We start from the raw sequence: 23279 nt of genomic DNA on the forward strand, positions 1-23279 counted from the left end.
GAGCGCTGGGCTCCTATGCGTGTGACTGCGGGACATGGCCCCATGTGTGTTCCCAGGCCACATCCACTCGCTCTCTCACTGTTTAATTCATTCCATGATTCGTCACGTGCAAATCGTGGAAAGTGCTTCCTTCTTCTGACCCATTAAGAGGACTGAACATTCCCCAAGAAGAGGAGCTGGAATATGCCGCTATTTAGATCAGGAGATCAGCAGACCCCGGCCTGAGGGCCAAATCCAGCACTGCTTGTTTCTGTAAAAGTTTCACTGGGCTGTGCTCGTTCACTCATGCATTGTCCACAGCTGCTTTCACACTGCATGGCCACTTTGTTTAAAAAGAGATTATTTGGCCCCAAAAGCCTGAAATATTTACTCTCTGGCCCTGTTCCAATAAAGTTTACCAAGCCCTGATTCAGATGTAGAGACACTTGACATGATGGTACATTGAGTATAGCCATATAAATTATCTATATTTCTTTTTTCCTGTGAAGCATGTGTTTTTCTACAAATCTTATAAAGATCCTTTTCATTCTGCCATTAAAACTAAAGATGTCAATAGGAAAATCTTGATAATCTAAGACGGTTTCTCTCTGAATGTTGAGGCCATTCATGGAAGTTTAGGGCTGGAAAGAGGCCTTAGTATCATCTAATCTGGTCTCATCATTCGATAAGTTGGAGAAACTGGAAACCCGAGATGGATGTCCCCAAAGTCCCATGACAAGTTATGACTGTCACAACCGATGACCTAGGGCTCCCAGCTTCCTGCCCACAGCTTTTTCTGGCCTGCTAAAAAGTCACTGAACAATAAACAACAAGGTCCTACTGTATAGCACGGGAACTATAGTCAATAATATCCTGTGATAAACCATAACGGAAAAGAATATGAAAAAGAAGGTATATATGTATAACTGAATCACTTTGCTGTACAATAGACATTAACACAACATAATAAGTCAACTATACTTCAAAAAATAATTTTTTGGAGTCTAAGACTTTTTAAAAAAAAGTCTCCCACTACTATATATAAAATAGATAACTGACAAGGACCTACTGTATAGCATGGGGAACTCTACTCAATATTTTGTAATAACGTATAAGGGAAAAGAATCTGAAAAAAACATATATATAGCTAAATCACTATACTGCACACCCGAAACTAACACAAGATTGTAAATCAACTATACTTCAATAAAAATTAAAAAAAAAAAACAACCAAATACAGTTCTCCTCTGACTCATTCAACACAAATGCCCACAGTGATTCTTGAAAGGTAAATCTGATCATTTCCTCTTCCTTTACTTAAAAGGCTTTGACCTATTCCAGGGCTTCCCTGGTGGCGCAGCCCCAGTCCGGGAAGATCCCACATGCCGTGGAGTGGCTGGGCCCGTGAGCCATGGCCTCTGAGCCTGCGTGTCTGGAGCCTGTGCTCCACAACGGGAGAGGCCACAATAGTGAGAGGCCTGTGTACCGCAAAAAAAAAAGGCTTTGACCTATTCCAACTTAGGATAAATGTAAAATCCCATCTATGGCCTGAAAGACCCTGCCTGGCCTGGTTTCTGTCTGCCATCCAGCCCCATCTCATCCCATGCTCCCTACCCTCTGTAAACCAAAAAAAAAAAAAAAAAAAAAAATTGCAGGAGGCTATAAGAAAAAAAGTGTTTATTTGGGGGTCTTAAGAAACGCAATTCAGAAGACACGAATTTGGATAAAACCGAAGTATTCCAAGGAAGAGAAAGAGTCAGGGACTTACAAAGGTATAAACCATGAGGGTTACTCTGACACAAGAAAGAAAATATTTGTCCTTACAGGATGGCTGTCACAAGTTGTTTTAGAGTGAGGGTCTGCTAAGTATCTTGATTTTTATTTTTGGTACTGCAAGGTGTACTCATTTTATTATTTTTTTATTGAAGTATAGTTGATTTATAATGTTTCGGGTATACAGTAAAGTGACTCAGTTATACATATATATATATATCTATGGATATAGATATAGATTCTTTTTCAGATTCTTTTCCCACATGGGTCATTACAGTATATTGGGTAGAGTTCCCTGTGCTATACAGTCAGTAGGTCCTTGTTGGTTATCTATTTTATATATAGTAGTGTGTATATGTTAAGCCCAAATTCCCCATTTATCCCTCCCCCGCTTTCCCTTTTGGCGATCATAGGTTTGTTCTCTATGTGAGTCTATTGCTGTTTTGTAGATAAGTTCATTTGCGTCACTTTTTTAGGTTCTGCACATAAGTGATATCCTGTGATATTTGTCTACATCTGACTTACTTCAATAAGTATCCTGATTTTCTGGCATATTCTACACGTGTTTCATCCATAGTCAAAAGGGCAGATTCCACCCAGGCTGAGACACGTCTAAGTCCGTCTTCCTCGATGGCCTCCCTGCTCCATTTTGGAGAGCTCTCTCAGCAATACCGACTTCTTTTTACTTTTCCTCTCCCACCTCCCTCTTCTGCCGGCAGCAGCCTCCCCCCACCACCCCCATGTATGGGCCAGGCTCTCCCTCCCCTCCCCAGAGAGCCTAGTCTATTCCTAGTCTTGGGGTTGCCCCCTCCCCTGATTCCAGCTGGGCCACTCCTACTCATTTTTTGATCTCATCTCAATGGACACTTTTAGGAATCTCATCCCACTCACCACTTCTAAGACTTCCTTAAGTCAAATCCTGCATTTTAGTCTTTATTCTATTCTATTCTATTCTATTCTATTCTATAGCATAGCTGTAGTTTTATATTGAATTAGTTATAATTAATAATAAAAATTATATATTTTAATTATAATAAAATAAGATATAATTAATTAATATGTTAATATAATAAAATAATATATTACCAAAATAATATAATGTTACTATAATAAATATATTGATAATTAACATACCGCTACTTATAAGATAATATTATAATTAACTAATGTAAAGATAATAAAACAATGGTATAATAATAATTAATAACAGCATAGCTCTAATTTTACATTGAATTGTATAATTGACTTAATATCTGTTCTCTCCCCAAAGCTGGTAAGCACCATAAGGGCAGATATTCTGTATTGTTTTTATTTGCCTAGCACCTAGCACAGTGGTTGATCGATATTAGGTGCTCAATAAATATTTCATTTCAGAAATGGATAGAGGGAGGGAGGGAAGAAATGTTGGATGGGCAGATGGACAGTCATGGCATGTCTGAGCTAAGATGTGTGCTTTAGCATAGGTACTAGATTGATGGGATGAACATTGTACAAATTTTCTATTCACTAAGAGCAAGGGAAACATAAGCATTTGACAATGGGATTGTTGAAGTCGATACCTGGGACATCTCCATGCTGTTTTTGCACTCTTCCCATGGACACTCTATTTTTATGGGAATGTAGTAATAATAACAAGTACAGTGCATGTTTCTTAACTACCACAACTATTTCTCAAATGCACACTTGTGGCTTCTGATTCATCCATGTTGTTAGGGAGGAAAATCCAAGCTGTCACAGGCTTATGAAAAGCCCTGCATTCTTCCCCGCTGTGATTTTTCATGACTAATGTCATTAAACGACCACAGAAACTAAGCTGTTGGTCACAGGAAAATAAAAATGGTGTTGTGCTGGTTGTGTTTGGCACAGAGCGTTTGTCGGGGCAGATATGCATTTGCATGTTGAGGACCCCTAGAATGAACTGCCTTATAGCACTCAATCATGTCCAAGGAATCGAGCCTTTATTAAAAAAATAAAAAACAGCACCCTAGGGACTTCCCTGGTGGTGCAGTAGTTAAGAATCCGCCTGCCGATGCAGGTGACACGGGTTGGAGTCCTGGTCCAGGAAGATCCCACATGCTGCGGAGCAACTAAGCCCATGTGCCACAACTACTGAGCCTGCACTCTAGAGCCCGCGAGCCGCAACTACTGAGCCCACGTGCCAGAGCTACTGAAGCCCGCGCACCTAGAGCCCGTGCTCCGCAACAAGAGAAGCCACCGCAATGGGAAGCCCGCGCACCGCAACGAAGAGTAGCCCCCACTCCGCACAACTAGAGAAAGCCCGCGTGCAGCAATGAAGACCCAATGCAGCCAAAAATAAATAAATAATTTTTTTTTTTAAAAGAAAAGGTCTTATAAAACACCAGCACCCTATAGCAATCAACTGAGTCCAAAGTTTTGAGCCTTTTACTAATTGCCTTAGGCAACTAGGATGCTTAGGTTGACTCCTACACATTTAAGTTCATGCTCTTCAACAGTTATCTTAGAAGAAATAGAAAAAAAATTTTATTTCAGTGGCACTGCCCTTACTCTAAATATCTGCATCTCTTCCTTGGGACTGCCCTCAAGACCAGGAGTCTATGCTTAAACACATCCTTAGTCTTTTGAGGGTAAATTTGACTTTTTGAAAACCCAGTGTTATGAAGAATCAAATCTGGTGAATAATATCAGACATCAAGCTGAGTAATAACATTTGGTCCAGACAAGGTTTAAGTCCAAAATGATACAGGTTTTCTTATGTGGCGAGCAAAAACAAAAAAGCTCTAAAGAGCCAACTGGTTTTCTTTGGGGAGTTCCAGAAATGTTGCCAGAAATGGAAAACACGCAAAGCTTCATCAGAGGACAGGGCTTACAAGTTTGATGTGTTTGTTTTAAAACTCAATCTCATTTCTTTAGAGATTTGAACCGGCTATCCCAGGGGCCAGCCTGGGCTAGCAAGATGTGTTTTATTTGGATAACATGGTGATTTATTTTAAAATTGAGTCAAGATTTTAGAATCAGGAAATTTCAAGTACAAATTTTGGATTTCTGGTGTCCTCTGAAGATCTGGCAAAATTGAAAGATCTGGGTACTTCCCTGACGGTCCAGTGGTTAAGACTCCTCACTCCAAATGCAGGGGACACAGGTTCGATCCGTAGTCGGGGAACTGAGACTCCGCATGCCGTGGAGTGAGACCAAAAAAAAAACAAAAAAAAAAACTGAAAGATCCGGCAAAGCTGTTTGCACGACCCCACATGACCATCCCCTTCTGGAGGGAAGTACGTGCTGACCCCTTTCTTCAGGAAGTAGCCAGGCCTGGTCCCTCACTGCTATGATGACCCGCCTGATTTCACTATTCATGACTGAATTCCCACCCCCTTGACTGTTTGTTGTTCTATGTGACGCTTGTTTAATTGTCTGTGCCATCTCTCTAGTTTGAAAGTTCACCAGGGCAGGGATTTTTTTTCCTGTGTTTGTTCACAGCTCTGTCCCCGGTGCCTGGGGCATAGCTGGCACTGATGCATAGCTGTTGAATGAATGCATGAATGAATGCACGAATGCATGTGTCGATCCTATGGGCGACTGAGTTTACAACCCTTTCTCCAGCGTCATACTTAGTAGGAGAGAAGACCGGTGCCTACCTTTCAATAGATCAAGAACATTTTAGAGCATGTCTACTTTTCATTTTCTTTTTCATATGATTTATTTTCTGCCACAGCATTCTCACATTCAGTCTTCACAACAATTTTGTAAAGTGTGCATTATCTCTGAATTTTCCCTCGAATTCTTCTACCTTTATATGATATTCACTTGTATACATTTTATTCTTTTGAACAGATACTAAAGTCTGTGCATGGTTCAGAATTCAAAATGTATTAAAAAGTCTGCAGTATTGAGGACATGGGGAGGGGGAAGGGTAAGCTGGGACAAACTGAGAGAGTGGCATGGACATATATACATTACCAAATGTAAAATAGATAGCTAATGGGAAGCAGCTGCATAGCACAGGGAGATCAGCTCGGTGCTTTGTGTCCACCTATTTATAAATAAATAAATAAATAAAATAAAAGGCAAAAAAAAAACCCTGCACTGAAGTTCCCCTCTGCCCACCATGCCTTTATCATCAGGTTCTCTTCTCATAGGCTGGCAGTGTTGTTAGTTTCTTGTGTGCCCATCCATAGAGGTTGTTTGCATACACATTTACATTTCCTTCTTTCTCTTTATGTTCACAGATGGCTTATACCATACACACTGTTATGCACTTTGCCTTTCTCACTTAATATTTCTTAAAGATTATTCCATATCAACTCATGCAGAATTTTGTCATTCTTTTTTTTTTTAACATCTTTACATTTTTTTTTAACACCTCTAGAGTATAATTGCTTTACAATGCTGTGCTAGTTTCTGCTTTATTTTTTTTTAATTTTATTATTTTTTTGTTTGTTTTTGTTTTTGTTTTTGCGGTACGCGGGCCTCTCACTGTTGTGGCCTCACCCGTTGCGGAGCACAGGCTCTGGACGCGCAGGCTCAGCGGCTATGGCTCACGGGCCCAGCCGCTCCGCGGCATGTGGGATCTTCCCGGACCGGGGCGTGAACCCATGTCCCCTGCATCGGCAGGCAGACTCTCAACCACTGCGCCACCAGGGAAGCCCTAGTTTCTGCTTTATACAAAGTGAATCAGCTATACCTATACATATATCCCCATATCCCCTCCCACTTGCGTCTCCCTCCCACCCGCCCTATCCCACCCCTTTAGGTGGTCACAAAGCACCAAGCTGATCTCCCTGTGCCATGCAGCTGTTTCCCACTAGCTATCTGTTTCACATTTGGTAGTGTATATATGTCCACACCACTCTCTCGCTTCATCCCAGCTTACGCTTCCCCCTACCCGTGTCCTCAAGTCCATTCTCTACATCTGTGTCTTTGTTGCTGTACTGACCCCAGGTTCTTCAGAACTTTTTTTTTTTAGATTCCATATATATGTGTTAGCATATGGTATTTATTTTTCTGTTTCTGACTTACTTCACTCTGTATGACAGTCTCTAGGTCCATCCACCCCACTACAAATAACTGAATTTCATTTCTTTTTATGGCTGAGTAATATTCCATTGTATATATGTGCCACATCTTCTTTATCCATTCATCTGTTGATGGACACTTAGATTGCTTCCATGTCCTGGCTATTGTAAATAGAGCTGCAATGAACATTGCAGTTCCATACAGACTAACTAACTAACTAACTAACTAACTAACTAATGAACATTGTAGTTCCATACAAACTAACACTAATGAACATTGTGGTACATGACTCTTTTTGAATTATGGTTTTCTCAGGGTATATGCCCAGTAGTGGGATTCCTGGGTCATATGGTAGTTCTATTTTTAGTTTTTAAGGGACCTCCATTCACTTTTCCATAATGGCTGTATCAATTTACATTCCCACCCACCAACAGTGTAAGAGGGTTCCCGTTTCTCCACACCCTCTCCAGCATTTATTGTTTGTAGATTTTTTGATGATGGCCATTCTGACTGGTGTGAGGTGATGCCTCATTGTAGTTTTGATTTGCATTTCTCTAATGATTAGTAATGTTAAGCATTCTTTCATGTGTTTGTTGGCAATCTATATATCTTCTTTGGAGAAATGTCTTTTTAGGTCTTCTGCCCATTTTTGGATTGGGTTGTTTGTTTTTTTGATATTGAGCTGTATGAGCTGCTTGTAAATTTTGGAGATTAATCCTTTGTCAGTTGCCTCATTTGCAAATATTTTCTTCCATTCTGAGGGTTGTCTTTTCATCTGGTTTATGGTTTCCTCTGCTGTGCAAAAGCTTTTAAGTTTCATTAGGTCCCATTTGTTTATTTGGGTTTTTATTTCCATTTCTCTAGGAGTTGGGTCAAAAAGGATCTTGCTGTGATTTATGTCATAGAGTGTTCTGCCTATGTTTTCCTCTAAGACTTTTATAGTGTCTGGCCTTGCATTTTGGTCTTTAATCCATTTTGAGTTTATTTTTGTGTATGGTGTTAGGGAGTGTTCTAATTTCATTCTTTTACATGTAGCTGTCCAGTTTTCCCAGCGCCACTTATTGAAGAGGCTGTCTTTTCTCCATTGTATATTTATGCATCCTTTGTCATAGATTAGTTGACCATAGGTGCGTGGGTTTATCTCTGGGCTTTCTATCCTTTTCCATTGATCTATATTTCTGTTTTTGTGGCAGTACCATACTGTCTTGATTACTGTAGCTTTGTAGCATAGTCTGAAGTCTGGGAGCCTGATTCCTCCAGCTCCGTTTTTCTTTCTCAAAATTGCTTTGGCTATTCAGGGTCTTTTGTGTGTCCATACAAATTGTGAGGTTTTTTGTTTGAGTTCTGTGAAAAATGCCATTGGTAGTTTGATAGGGGTTGCATTGAATCTGTAGCTTGCTTTGGGTACTATAGTCGTTTTAACAATGTTGATTCTTCCAATCCAAGAACATGTTATATCTCTCCATCTGTTTGATTCGATGGTTTTAATTTCTCTATCAAACCTGAATGAGATCCTTTCTGGGTAGAGTAATCTTGGTTGTAGGTTTTTCCCTTTCATCACTTTATTTATTTATTTATTTATTTATTTGCGGTATGCGGACCTCTCACTGTTGTGGCCTCGCCCGTTGCAGAGCACAGGCTCCGGATTCGCAGGCTCAGCGGCCATGGCTCACGGGCCCAGCCACTCCACGGCATGTGGGATCTTCCCGGACCGGGGCACGAACCTGTGTCCCCTGCATCGGCAGGCGGACTCTCAACCACTGCACCACCAGGGAAGCCCTTTCATCACTTTAAATATGTCCTGCCACTCCCTTCTGGCTTTCAGAGTTTCTGCTGAAAGATCAGCTGTTAACCTTATGGGGATTCCCTTGTATGTTATTTGTTGTTTTTCCCTTGCTGCTTTTAATATTTTTTCTTTGTATTTAATTTTTGATAGTTGGATTAGTATGTGTCTTGGCGTGTTTCTCCTTGGATTTATACTGTATGGGACTCTCTGTGCTTACTGGACTTGATTGACTATTTCCTTTCCCATATTAGGGAAGTTTTCAACTATAATCTCTTCAAGTATTTTCTCAGCCCCTTTCTTTTTCTCTTCTTCTTCTAGGACCCCTATAATTCAAATGTTGGTGCATTTAATGTTGTCTCAGAGGTCTCTAAGACTGTCCTCAATTCTTTTCATTCTTTTTTCTTTATTCTGCTCTGCTGTAGTTATTTCTTCTATTTTATCTTCCAGGTCATTTGTCCGTTCTTCTGCCTCAGTTATTCTGCTGTTGATTCCTTCTAGAGAATTTTAAATTTCATTTATTGTGTTGTTCATCATTGTTTGTTTGTTCTTTAGTTCTTCTAGGTCCTTATTAAACGTTTCTTGTATTTTGTCCATTCTAGTTCCAAGATTTTGGATCATCTTTACTATCATTACTCTGAATTCTTTTTCACGTAGACTGCCTATTTCCTCTTCATTTGTTTGGTCTGGTGGGACTTTACCTTGCCCCTTCATCTGCTGTGTGTTTTTCTGTCTTCTCAATTTGCTTATCTTACTGTGTTTGGGGTCTCCTTTCGCAGGTTGCAGGTTCATAGTTCCCATTATTTTTGGTGTCTGCCCCCAGTGGCTAAGGTTGGTTCAGTGGGTTGTGTAGGCTTCCTGGTGGAGGGGACTGATGCTTGTCTTCTGGTGGATGAGGCTAGATCTTGTCTTTCTGGTGGGCAGGACCGCGAGCGGTGGTATGTTTTGGGGTGTCTGTGACCTTATTATGATTTTAGGCAGCCTCTCTGCTTATGGGTGGGGTTATGTTCCTTTCTTGCTAGTTGTTTGGCATAGGGTGTCCAGCACTGTAGCTTGCTGGTTGTTGAGTGGAGCTGGGTCTTAGCATTGAGATGGAGATCTCTGGGAGAGCTTTTGCAGTTTGATATTACGTGGATCCAGGAGGTCTCTGGTGGACCAATGTCCTGAACTCGGCTCTCTCACCTCAGAGGCACAGGCCTGATACCCGGCTGGAGCACCAAGATCCTGTCAGCCACACGGCCAGGTACATGGGGAGTTTCTTGCCTTTTGGGAGGTCTGAGGTCTTCTGCCAGCATTCAGCAAGTGTTCTGTAGGAGTTGTTCCACATGTAGATGTATTTCTGATGTATTTGTGGGGAGGAAGGTGATCTGCACGTCTTACTCCTCCGCCATCTTGAAGGTCTTCATGTCATTCTTTTTTTACATTCCTATAGCACTCCCCTGGGTGACTATCAGATGGTTTATTTGCCTAGGCCCTATTGATGGACTCTTAGATTTTACACATCTCCTTTTACAGGTGTTCAAGATATGGGTGTTACAGGTTTTTAAGAAGTGAGATTGTGGGTACTTTCTATATTTTGTGCCATCATTAGAAAGTCTTCTCTGTTTTCAAGCTTAGTATCATCTCGTTGTTTCTTCTAGAACTTTCATTTGTTATATTTAAATCTTTCATCCACTTAATTAACCAAGTTGTCTTATAAGGTATAAGTTATGGATTCAACTTTGACTTTTTTTCTAGATGGTTTACTAGTTGTTCCATCTCCATGAATTAAAGAAGCCAGTTTTTATCATATTGTCAATTTCCATATATATTGAGGTCTCTTTCCAAACTTCAATGCTGCTCCATTGATCTGCTATATATTCATGCGCTAATACTGCATTGTTTTAATCATTAAGTCATCATACTATGTTTTAATATCTAATCAGGTTAATTCCATCCCATTACTCTTCTTTTTCAAAATTTTCCATATATTTACTATTATGTCAAGATAGTATTCATATAATGTTCCTTCCATGTGGGCTTTTAAGCCATCAAGAACAAGCAGTGAATATTATTATGTGCCATTTTAGCATCCTTCAAGATAAAATACTTTTTACTCAGTGGACTTACTACCATGATTAGCAATTTTAGTGTTGCTCATATCAAGCCATCTTTCCTTTCCTGAAAATATCCCATTTTTTCTGAAATATTGCTCTTTTAGTTTTTCTCAAGAATTTTTTGATATTTTATTTAAGACTTTTGCATCAATATATACAAGTGATCTGGGCAGATCACTTTTTCATATTTTTATATCATAATTACACTGATTTCACAAAAATCACTAGGAATGTTTCCTATTTGTGCTATCAAAACGTTTAAATAGCATTTTTTTTGTCCATGAAATAACCCGTAAATGAAATCATCTGAATTTCATACTTTCAGGGAAAGAATATGGGAATTCCTTGACAGTGCTTATTTTTTCCATTATTATTAGTCTATATGGAATTAACTTTTATGTATTTTGCTATTTTGTATTTTTTGAGAAAATCAATTAATTGGGGTTTTAATTTATTTCCACAAAATTATTCAGTCATCTATTATAACTGTTCTAATTCTCAGCATCTGTAACTAATTTCCCTTTCTATTTCTAATTTTTTGAATTTTTTATTTCTTATTTTTTAATTAAGTTAGCTGGTAGTTCATCTATCTATTGTTTTGTTTTTGTTTTTTTTTAAAGAATCAACTTTTGAATATCTTTACTTATCAGTCCTGTTATAATATTTTCTTTTTTTAAGAAAAAAAGAAAATATTTTTGTTTAATTTCCACACATTGGTGTTAGTCTAGTTGAAGGTTTGTCAATTTTGTTTATCTTTTTTTTACCATTGAGTTGTATGAGTTCCTTATTTTTTTTATATTTTAACCCCTTATCAGATATATGGTTTGCAAATATTTTCTCCCATTCAATAGATTGCTTTTCATTTTGTTGATGGTTTCCTTTGCTGTGCAGACATTTTTTAGTTTGATGTAGTCCCACATGTTGATTTTTGCTTTTGTTGTCTGTGCTTTTTGTGTCATATCCAAAAAAAAATACTGCCAAGACCAATGTCAAGGAGATTTTCCCTATGTTTTATTCTATGAGTTTTACAGTTTCAAGTATTATATTTAAGTCTTTAATTCATCACAAGTTAGTTTTTGTGAGTGGTGTAAGATAAGCATCAAATTTCATTCTTGTGCATGTGGATATTCTGTTTTCCAGCACCATTCATTGAAGAGACTATCGTTTCCCCACTGTGTATTCTTGGCCCCCTTGTCAAAAATTAATTCAACATACATGTGTGGGTTTATTTCTGGGCTCTCTATTCTGTTCCATTGGTCTATGTGTCTATTTTTATGCAGAACCATACTGTTTTGATTACTATAACTTTTTAATATAGTTTAAAATCAGGAAACGTGATGCCTCCAGTTTTGTTTTTCCTTTAAAGATTGCTTTGGCTATTCAGGGTCTTTTGTGATTCCATACAAATTTTAGGATTGTTTCTTCTGTTTCTGTGGAAAATGTTATAGAGATTTTGATAAGGATTGCATTGACTATATAGGTGGCTTTGAATAGAATGAACATTTTAACGATATTAATTCTTCTGATCTGTGAGCACAGGATATCTTTCCATTTATTTGTGTTTTCTTCCATTTCTTTCATCAGTGTTTTATGGTTTTCTGTGTAGAGATCTTTTACCTCCATCATTAAATTTATTGTTAAATATTTTATTTTTTGATACTATCATAAATGGAATTAGTATTATAACTTCTTTTTCAGATAGTTTGCTGTTAGTGTATAGAAATGCAACTGATTTTTATATATTGATTTTGAATCCTGCAACTTTACTGAATTCATTGATTAGTTCTAACAGTTTTTTGGTGGAGTCTTTAGGGTTCTCTCTCTATAAGATTATGTCATCTGCAAACAGAGACAATTTAACTTTTAACTTTCTGATTTGAATACCTTTTATTTCTTTTTCTTACCTAACTGCTCTGGTTAGGACTTCCAGTATTACTTTGAATAGAACTAGTGAAAGTGAGAACTCTTGTCTTGTTCCTGATCTTAGAGGAAAAGCTTTCAGATGTTAGCTGCGAGCTTGTCATATAGGCCATTATTATGCTGAGATGCATCCATTTCTTACCTCATTTGTTGAGAGTTTTTGTCATAAAACAATGTCGGAATTTGTCAAATGTTTTTTTCTGACTCTATTGAGATGATCATGTCATTTTCATTCTATTAATGTGATGTATCACATTTATTGACTTGTGTATGTTGAACTATTTTACCCATCACAGGGGTAAATCCCATGTGATCGTGTTGTGTGGTCCTTTAATGTGCTGTTGAACTCAGTTTGCTGATATTTTGTTGAGGGCTTTTGCATCTATGCTCATCAGGGATATTGGCCTGCAATTTTGTTTTCTTGTAGTGTCCTAATTTGGCTTTGGTATCAGGGTAATTTTGGCCTCATACAATGAGTTTGGGAGTGTTCCCTTCCCTTAATTTTTGGAAAGATTTTGAGAAGGATTATTGTTAATTCTTCCTTAAATACTTAGTAGAATTTACCAGTGAAGCCAGAAGATCCTGGGCTTTTCTTTCTTGGGAGTTTTTAAAATACTGCTTCAATCTCTTTACTTGTTATTGGTCTCTTTAGATTTTCTGTTTCTTCATGAGTCAGACTTGGTAGGTTGTAAGTATACAGAAATTTATCCAATTTGTTGGTGTATGATTGTTCACAGTAGTCTCTTATCCTTTGTATTTCTGTGATATCAGTTATAATGGCTCCTTTTGCATTTATAATTTTCTTTCTGTCCTCTCTTTTTTATTTTTTGTTAGTCTAGTTGAAGGTTTGTCAATTTTGTTTATCTTTTCAAAAACAATCTTATTTTTGTTGATCTTTTTCTGTTGTCTTTTCCAGTCTCTATTTCATTTATGTCTGTTCTAATCTTTATTGTTTCTTTCTTTCTACTAACTTTGGCCTCAGTTTGTTCCTCTTTTCTTAGTTTTTTGAGGTATAAAGTTAAGTTGTTTGAGATGTATTTTTTTCTTAATGTAGGTGTTTATCACTATAAAATTCCTTCTTAGAACTACTTTTGCTAAATCCCATAAGGTTTGATATGTTGTATTTCCATTTTCACTTGTCTCAAGATGCTTTTTGATTTCCCTTTGATTTCTTCTTTGATCATTAGTTGTTCAGAAGTGTTTTGTTTAATTTCCACACATTGGTGAATTTTCCATTTTTCTTCCTGTTATTGATTTCTAGATTCATAGCATTGTTGTCAGAAAATATACCTGATATGATTTCAGTCTTCTTAAATTTGTTGACTTGTTTTGTGGCCCAACATGTGATCTCTCCTGGAGAATGTTCTTTGGGCAAGTGAGAATAGTGTGTATTCTGCTTATATCAGTTGAAATGTTCTGTATATATCTGTTAGGTTCATTTGGTCTATAGCGTTAATCAAGTCCACTATTTTCTTATTGATTTTCAGCCTGGATGATTTATCCATTGATGAAAGTGAAGTACTGAAGACCCTACTATTGTTGTATTGCTGTCTATTTTTCCCTTCGGGTCTGTTAATAGTTGCTTTGTATATTTAGGTGGCCCAATGTTGGGTGCATATATATTGCAATTCGGTGCATATATATCCTCTTGATGAGTTGTTTAGGAAAGAGTTTTCTTGATTTCCAAGTAATTGCACTTTTTCTTTTTGTATGTGCCTGCTTTTCTTTCTTTTACCTTTTTAATTTTCTAAGTTGATTATATTGTAGGAAGATTATTATTTTGTCTCTAGTATTTCTACTTATTTCTACTCTTGGGAAGTTTCTTTGTCACCTAACATTGGTCACATTTTATGATTATTCACTTTTTACCCTGTTATTCTATAATTATTTTTTAGGTATGAAATTTGGTATATAATTCTAGATTAACATTATTAATAATATTATCTGATATTCTTTATTATTTTATATCCACTTAATCTTTCAAGGGATGCAAGGTATGTTAAAATCTTCAACTGCTATTGTGTTTCCATTTATTTTGCCTTGAACTTTCTTCATTTTAATTACATATGTTACTATACTATGTTCCTTAGAGCATAAAGATTCATAACGGTCATATTTTCTACTTGATAAATAATTTTAAGGTAGATGGAGACTGAAACATTGGATCAACAGGCAGTTATTCTACACTAAATTTATCTGAGAAAATATCATATTTGAAAATTTCTCAAGGGGCACAAGGAGTTGGTGACAAGTGTACCTGTGAGAGAGCAAAGAACAAACGCATGTAATAATAAGATGTTTTATTAATCAGGAAAAGTGCTGGATATTTTAACTCCTTCTTCCCAGAGTTTGGTTCTTCTGGCTATGAATTTTGTGAGAAAGGGGAGCAGTTGTATCTTATTCATGAATCCAGCAACTAGCACAGTACTTTGCCTTTGCTGTTGGTAGATACTCTGGTAGTAGTTGTGAATGAATGAGTGAATAAGTGAATGAGTGAATGAATGTAGAAGCAGCAAAATACTAAATATGTGTGGCAGACCAGGGTAATTAGTACCACATTTGTGCCATCTCTTAGCCAAACATGCCAATTCTTACAGAGCAGACTACTGTGTTCCATATTTCTTCAACATTTTTCATAGACTCACTCCAGGAGCCAGCTCATAATATACTAAGCATTCCTCCTAAATGTACACAGATTTCTTATTTACTTTATGATCACAACTGAGAAGGCATAACAGACATAGCAGAGATGGGAGCCTGTAGTCATGGCCATTGTCTAGTTTCTGGGTCAGAGGTGAGCAACCCTTGCCAGAGAGATCCAGTCCCAAAATGGAAGAGACAAGTTGTCCTTGTGATGAAGCAAGGTCACACCCCTCTTAGAGTTGAGTTCCTCATGTTGTCATGTGAAAATTCTAGAGACCAAGTGTTGATTAAAAATAATCTTTTTTTTTAATATGTAGAAGTGTGGGGTGGGGAGGTGGGGGGGTGCGGGGTGGAGACCAGAAAGAGTATGTGAAAATATCAGTGGTTAAATCTAGGACAGGTTTTGACTTTTTTTCTCCTTTATACTATCTGTGTTCACAAACATTTCCATGTGAACTGGTGTTATTTTTATGCTAAAAAATGTTTTTTAAAAAATTCAAGCCTTTGCAGTCTTCCATTCTACGACCCTTTAGCTCAGGGGTTATAACTTCTCACACATGCTCAGAGGAGCAGTCCTGTGGAGTTGGCACTCAAAGTACTAAGAAAGGGCTCCAACCAGCTGCTGCTAGAACCTCTGCAGGATGCAAAGACTGCTCCTGAAAATGCTAAAAGAGACCAGTGGCTGCAGCCCACAGCTACTGCTGGCAGGGGCTCCCAGGGGCATGAAGAAGAGAGGGAAGGGCCCTCTCTCTTCTCACCTTCCAGTCTCCCTCTGGTGCCTCCTATTGGTGGAATCAAGTAGAACACCCTCTGGCCAGGCACTGTGGGAAAGAGTTTGGCTCAGAATCACACAGCAGAGAACAGAAGGGTGGATTTGGAGCTGGGGAGTGACAGGTAACAAAGGTTAAACAAACAAAGGTTAAACAAACAAAGGTAAACCCTTTATAAACTTTTCCGGCAGCATTAATATGAGATTGAGCCCTGTGAGGGCTCAGTTCATTTTCACACACTCCTACCCAGTTGGTACATTGATAAGGCTTATTCTCATCCACTCAACTGCGAAATCATGGGAATAATATCCTCCATCAAATGGAGCAGTGATTATTAACAGAACTACTCATTTTGTGAACAGCCACGTCACCTTGATTGAACTCAGAAAATGTCTCATCTCTCACAGGAAATGTTTGCCTGTCACTCAGGTAATAGGTGTCTCACTCATCAGGGGCTGGGCGTGTGAGGGAGCTTCAGACCCATCAGGAGTGAACTTTTCAAATAATGTGGGTTGGGCTGATCAAACTGTGTGTGCTGTATGTTAAAATGTCATGGACCTGATGTTCTGAGCTACGAATTTCATGTTTTTTTAAAATATCCCATAGGTGCAACCGTGGCTCAGCTTTTGCCTTCACAGGTAGTGACGTGGACAGTTAGTCGTCAGGACCTTCCATTCAGAAAAGATTTAAGCTCAGAGTCTTCAAGAACACACTTGGCTCGGAGGTCAGGAAGCAGAACTTTGAGCCTCAGTTTTCCCATACAGCAGGGTTTATCTTTATAGACATTTAACATCTGAGCTTCAGTGTCCCCAGTTGTAAAAGATATAATAAAATGAAGTTGTGGGCATTGAGTGAAATGACCCATGTAAAAAGGCATCGCAAATGCAGGTAACCGTTATTCTTTCAAGAGGCAGTCAAGTATAGTAGTTTAGAGCAAAATGTCTGGATCCACAGGACCTGGGTTCAATTCCTAGCCCTCCCACTTAACAGTCTTTACAACCTTGGGCAAGGGCATCACATCTCTTTAAATTTATTTATTTGTTTGTTTGTTTGTTTATTTATTTTTGGCTGCGTTGGGTCTTCATTGCTGCGCGTGAGCTTTCTCTAGTTGCAGCGAGCGGGGGCTACTCTTCGTTGCGGTGCATGGGCTTCTCATTGCAGTGGCTTCTCTTGTTGTGGAGCACGGGCTCTAGGCACGCGGGCTTCAGTAGTTGTGGTGAGCGGGCTCAGTAGTTGCCGCTCACAGGATCCTGAGCACAGGCTCAGTAGTCGTGGCGCACGGGCTTAGCTGCTCCGCAGCATGTGGGATCTTCCCAGACCAGGGCTCGAACCCGTGTCCCCTGCATTGGCAGGCGGATTCTTAACCACTGTGCCACCACGGAAGTCCCAAGGGCGTCACATCTCTTAAGTTTAGATCCCCTACATCACAGGTTGTTGAGAGTAATAAAGGAGGTAGTATATGTAGGACACTTAGCAGAATGGCAAACACTCAATACATGTTAGATGCTGTTACAGTTATTGCCTTTCTTTTTATCATTATTATTATCCTACTTTTTATGGAACCATATACACATGTGCAGGATATACGGTGACTAACACAGTAACATGTTAACATAAGTACCATCATCGTCTTTCTTCTCTGCTCAGTTTCATTGAACACACAACCAGAAACTCTTTAGGTTTGTTGTAGATTTTACTCTAAAGCCAAGCACCATGTTTGGTCTAGTTGGCTCCTGCCCTGGAACTGAGAAGATGGAGCTGCAGGAAGACATTCATGCATTTCACGTAGGATCTGCATTATTCCTTGGATGTTTTAGAAACTGGCTGATTTCCCTTTCTCTGGAAATCTTTGTTTTCAAATCACGCGAATTTATTTTTCCTGAAAATCACACAGTTCGTTTTCGCAGGTAAAACCAACAATACAGGTTGATGACCAAGGCCCACTGTCTTTCCTTTTCATATAAGAAAACAGGATAGTGTGTCTTGTTTACAGTAAACAATGACTCTAGCGATGGGTCAACGGAAGTGTTCCATCTCATAACTGTAAAAATCATTTGGGGACCAAAAAATCTGTTTTTTGAGGGAGAGTAGATGTTGTGAAAAATATTGACTTAAATGTTCTCTCGCTGAGAAAGCATTAGTTGAACTCCCAACACAGACCATTCAACCGGGAGCCATCCGTTGCTGCAACACTGCTTACAAGAGTCCATTTTATAAATGCTGCTGTCCCCAGAGAAGTGAGTTATCCTCTTAACAAATCTCTTTTACACAGTATCACACAGAGGATATAAATCCCAGGCTTTCCTAATGTTATCAATTATTTTATTAAAAAAATTATACCCTGACGAATGTATGTCTAATACTGTGCCCTTTTTATAAGTTACAACCTGCATGAAGTAAGCCAAGTTCTCAGCAGACAGCGAGGACACTTGGGGAGCCCTCCACCCTCTTCCCCGCCTGCCTCTCCACCTCAGCTACTCCGCAAGGAGAACACAGCTTCACCTGACGGCTCTTCTCTCCTGCACAACAGAAGCACTTTTCTTGTATGAACTCATTTAATCCTCATAACACCTCTGTAAGGGTCATACTATCTTCTTCTTTTAGGACACATGTTCAAGTGATATTAAAACAAGCTGATGGATGGGACTTCCCTGGCGGTCCAGTGGTTAAGACTCCGCTCCCAACGCAGGGGGCATGGGTTCGATCCCTGGTCAGGGAACTAAGATCCCACAAACCGCCCGGCCCGGCCTAAAAAGAAAATAAATAAGTAAATACAACAAGCTGTTGGAGATATCCCGCCCAGGCATCCAGATTACATTGTCAGGATGATTTCAGCCCAAACACCTACACTTTGGACAACCCCCATTCTGAAAGACCCTCCGTACACAACTGGATCTGGACCTGGAAGATCACACAACCATGTGCAGGATTTGCAGAGCATCTGTGTTTTGTAGAGTCAGGTTTTCTTAGTTACTCTTTCCCCCCCACACACTTGTATGGTCCTCTGCGCTTCTGATAGAGTACCAGATACAACCTCCTCCAAGTAGAATTGTTTGTGAGTCCTCTGTCATCTCTACCAGGCGGTGCTTCCCAGAGGGGAAGGAGCAGGGCTTAATCATCTTTGTGCCCATCGAGGAACCCAGCTGAGGGACACGCATCTGGCAGATGGGATGGCTCGGCGATTCAGAGCACTAGATCTGGGTTGACATTCTGATTCCTCCTCTCAGCAGCCGGAGGGAAAAGCTTCCCTGTCCCTCTAACCCTCTGTTTCGTCAATTAGCAGAAACAACTGGACGTGTCTGTTCCTCCAAACAGCCTGGTGATTAATGACACAGTGTCTGTGCCCTCCTTGGGAATTCTCTGGAGACAGAGCAGTCCCCAAGGATCTTCCTATGTCACACCATTGCTCACATCTTAGGGATTCCCTAGTGAGAATGTTGAAGCCAGGACTCTGGGTAACCTGACCTCAGTTCACCCAGACCCTCTGTGCTTGGGTGAGCACATGTCAAGATAGTGAGCAGACAGACACACTGTATATAAAATAGATAAACAACAAGGACCTGCTGTAGAGCACAGGGAACTCTGCTCAATACTTTCTAATGACCTATATGGGAGAAGAATCTAAAAAAGAGTGGATATGTGTATATGTGTAACTGAATCACTTTGCTGTACACCTGAAACGAACACAACATTGTAAGTCAGCTAAACTCCCATCTTTTTAAATGGTTTAAAAAAAATAAAATAAAATAAAATAACAAATAAATTTTTTTAAAAGGATTGTGAGGGGCTTCCCTGGTGGCGCAGTGGTTGAGAGTCCGCCTGCCGATGCAGTGGACACGGGTTCGTGCCCCGGTCCGGGAGGATCCCACATGCCGCTGAGCGGCTGGGCCTGTGAGCCATGGCTGCTGAGCCTGTGCGTCCGGAGCCTGTGCTCCGCAACGGGAGAGGCCACAACAGTGAGAGGCCCGCGTACCGCAAAAAAAAAAAAAAAAAAAAGGTTGGTGAGAAGAGAAATGGGCAGATGAGCAGAAGGGGGTGCTCCCCTTCTTAGCCTAACAGGGTATGCTCTTGAGTTCCTGGAGGGGGGAAACGGTCCTCAGTGAGCTGTCCGTCTCCATCTTTTTTTTTTTTTTGCGGTACGCGGGCCTCTCATTGCTGTGGCCTCTCCCATTGCGGAGCACAGGCTCCAGATGCGCAGGCTCAGCGGCCATGGCTCACGGGCCCAGCCGCTCCACAGCATGTGGGATCTTCCCGGACCGGAGCACGAACCCGTGTCCCCTGCATCGGCAGGCGGACTCTCAACCATGGCGCCACCAGGGAAACCCCATCTCCATCATTTTAATGATGCCACTTTAGGGCCGTGGTTCTCAGCCTCGCCTGCACATCTGAATGTCCCAGGCAGTTACAAAACTCAGGCCTCAGTTACGAAACACTAATTGGGTTGGGATGCAGCCTGGGGACTTTGCAAAGCCACCCAGGTGATTTGGGTGTGTGGCTCAGGGTGACCAATAGAGTTTTAGGAGCTAAGCAGTGCCACCAGTTTGACTTTGCAGCTGGGAAACAAAAACCCACAGCTGGCCCCGACTGCTATTGGCAAAGCTGTGCTGAGAGGCAACCAGAGCCCCACGGCTATGGCAGGACCAGAAGTGGCCGTGCAGACAGTGTGCAGACGGGGCCAGGGGCTGGATGGAGCCCCCCTGGACCATCAGACCTTGAGGATGTCAAACCCATTCTTTGATTGGATGCAAACGTGAGCCTGAATGTGATAGCCAGGTTCCGCCCTGCCCCTGACAGAGGGCGGGTTGTACTATATCAGGGCAGAATAGAAGGATCAGGTTTGAACCTCAGGAAGTGGGTATGTGATTCACCCAACAGGCATTTTTTAAGAATCCTAGTTCCAGTGTGCCAGGCATTGTGCAAGGAGCAGCTAATAAAAAGATAAGGTCTGACGGTCCGTGCCAAAGCCAAATGGCTCAGAGTGATCACGCCATATAATATTTCAAAACGTGTTATTTGCGGGAAGGCTTTAAATAAGCCAAAGGGGAGGCGGGACCCTTCAGTTGCATAGCTGAGCTGTTGGCATTTCTAACTCAGAGGGATGAATAGAACATTATTGTGTTGCATCGGCACAAGTACAGCAAGAAAAAAAAAAAGATGCCTGGAGCCAGCCGTGAGCCAAACGTGAATCAGCAATCTCCTTCTATTGTTCGGAAAATAATCATGATGCTGGGAGTCGGGCATTTAAGAATCTTGCAGAATGCCCCTCCCCACAGCAGGACACAGACCCTGGTTGAAACATGGCATCTTCATTTTGGCTTCCTGAGCTGAAAGGAATGTAAAAAACTTGGAGAGGATTCAGGGGGAGCTGAAGTGTGAATATGGAAAATACAACCCAGAAGAAACGAGAGATGATTTAGACGCAGCGTTGGCAACCTCTCAGAGGCGGCTCACGAAGTGAGTGTTGATTCTCTCTGACAGCAGGAAGTAGGGCTCCCCCCCCCCAGGCTTCATTACCTAGCGAATGTTCTGGGCTGATCGCTGGGCGAGCTGGTGGGAGAGGGCACAGAGCAGTGCCTGCCTTGTGAACACCTTCTGATCTGTGGCAATGGGCAGGGGGTTTTGAACCCCAGCTGCACCAGAATCATCACCTGGAGGCTGGACTTCCCTCTCAGAGGTTCTGATTCAGTAGGTCTGGGGTAGGTCCTGAGCATCTGCGTCTCTGAGTCCCCAGCTGATGCGGATGCTGCTGAGCTGGGACCGCACTGGAGGAAATAAGTCATGGGGCAGGAGCGGAGGGTGTGGCTTGAGTGCAGAAGTCCAGGTGCTTCTGTGCCATTGGTGTGTTGGTGCTATAGTGGGTCCCTCAGTGCATAGGTAGTGGCTTTTAATTAGCAATGTGCTTTGGATCAACCACACTGGCCATGATTTTGCCACCCGCCAAGGAAGCATGGCCAGAGGGAGGGGAAGAGAGTTCTCTGCAGGCCTGCGGCAGTCAAACAGGACATAGTGTGTCCGGTGACTCTGAACCAATGAGCGTGTGTGGCTTCAGGGGTAAGAGTGACAGTAGGGTGACCCATCTCCACATTTGGCTTATACTTCAGCACTTCTCTCATAAGCAGAAGTTCTCAACAGAATCAGCTGGGAAGCCTTTTCTAGGTACACATTCCAGGGCCCAGCCCCGGAGATGGCGAGCAAGGCTTCTCAGCTGATTCTGCTGTGACCCCCTCCCTTGAGATTAAGAACTGCTTTTCCTGCAGCCTCCATGGACGTGCCCCACCCTTACAAGAAAGCAGAGTGCAAAGCCAGCCTCTTCGAAGGTGCAAGACTCCTTCACCTCGTCAGGTCTCGCCGTCACTGTTACTACAGGACTCGAGTGTCTCAAATTCCAGGATGCACACTTGAAATGCAAGGGGGTCTTCAGAGAAGGAAACTGTCCAGTCACAGAACTGGGGGCCTGGCTCAGCCCCTCTTCTAGACCAGGTTGACTGGGCTGGTCCTGAGTGGAGAGGTGGGGATACCTGCCCAGCGTCAAGTGTAGCCCACCAAGATGGTGCCCCAGTGCCTCTGACTTGTGCCCAAATGGTGTAGGCTGGTGGCTCCCAACATGTGATTCCTGGAAAGTACAGTCCAGTCACCCAGGAACTTGGACGTGCAGACTCCCCGACACCCCTACCCGACACCACCACCCCTAGACTGGCTAAATCAGAAACTCTGGGGGCAGAGCCCCGGCCATCTGTGTGAGGAGCTCTCCAGGAGTTTGCCGAACTTTGAGAACCACTAGTTTAGTTTATATGTAGCTTCCTTGCTACACATAAGTCAGAAACAGAACAGAATAGAAAAGCAGGTGACCTGCCATTTATAGATTTATTGAGATCCTCTTACAAGAATTCCGGCCTGTGTAACATGCTCATTCGTCAGATTCTCACCTAAGAACTTAGCATCCAGCCACTTTCTCGGCTGCCTTTGGTGTTCCTGCAATTCCCAGTGATAACGCAGCTTACTGCGTCCCCCTCCTAAGACAAGGCAAGGGCTGCGTTCCTTTACTTTTTAGAGACTTCACCGCAAGTTCACCATGTGATAGGGGCTCCGGAAACTCTATTGAATGATGGTCAAATCTTGTTTATGCCCACAATGAGCTTAACTCCAGCTGAGGTTTCATGCTCTGTTCTCTCCTCCACAGCTCATGCCAGGCTGACCCACTGAAAGGTCAATATGAAACTGAAAGGCCAAATTAGGTAGCCCTGGGTTCACAGAGAATGAGGGCTAAAAAGAGATCAGGTAACCACACCCTCGAACTTTTCACTGATTCCCAGAGCTGTT

General features: G+C 41.2%; 1 protein-coding gene across 10 annotated transcripts in view; it reads left to right on the top strand.

The window, feature by feature from the left end:
* The window catches only part of THRB (thyroid hormone receptor beta), a 392184-nt gene that overhangs the window by 252304 nt on the left and 116601 nt on the right, over nucleotides 1-23279 (top strand). The window contains exon 1 of one of the 10 annotated variants that reach the window (XM_049710127.1): nucleotides 18704-18726. The exons of the other annotated variants lie outside the window; for them this stretch is intronic. The gene's annotated coding sequence lies outside the window, so the exon portion shown is untranslated. Of the gene's footprint in view, nucleotides 1-18703; nucleotides 18727-23279 lie in introns of those variants that run through there. 10 annotated transcript variants of the gene reach the window in all.

The sequence above is a fragment of the Orcinus orca genome, chromosome 5 (assembly GCF_937001465.1).
Source record: "Orcinus orca chromosome 5, mOrcOrc1.1, whole genome shotgun sequence".
NCBI classification, from domain to species: Eukaryota; Metazoa; Chordata; class Mammalia; order Artiodactyla; family Delphinidae; genus Orcinus; species Orcinus orca.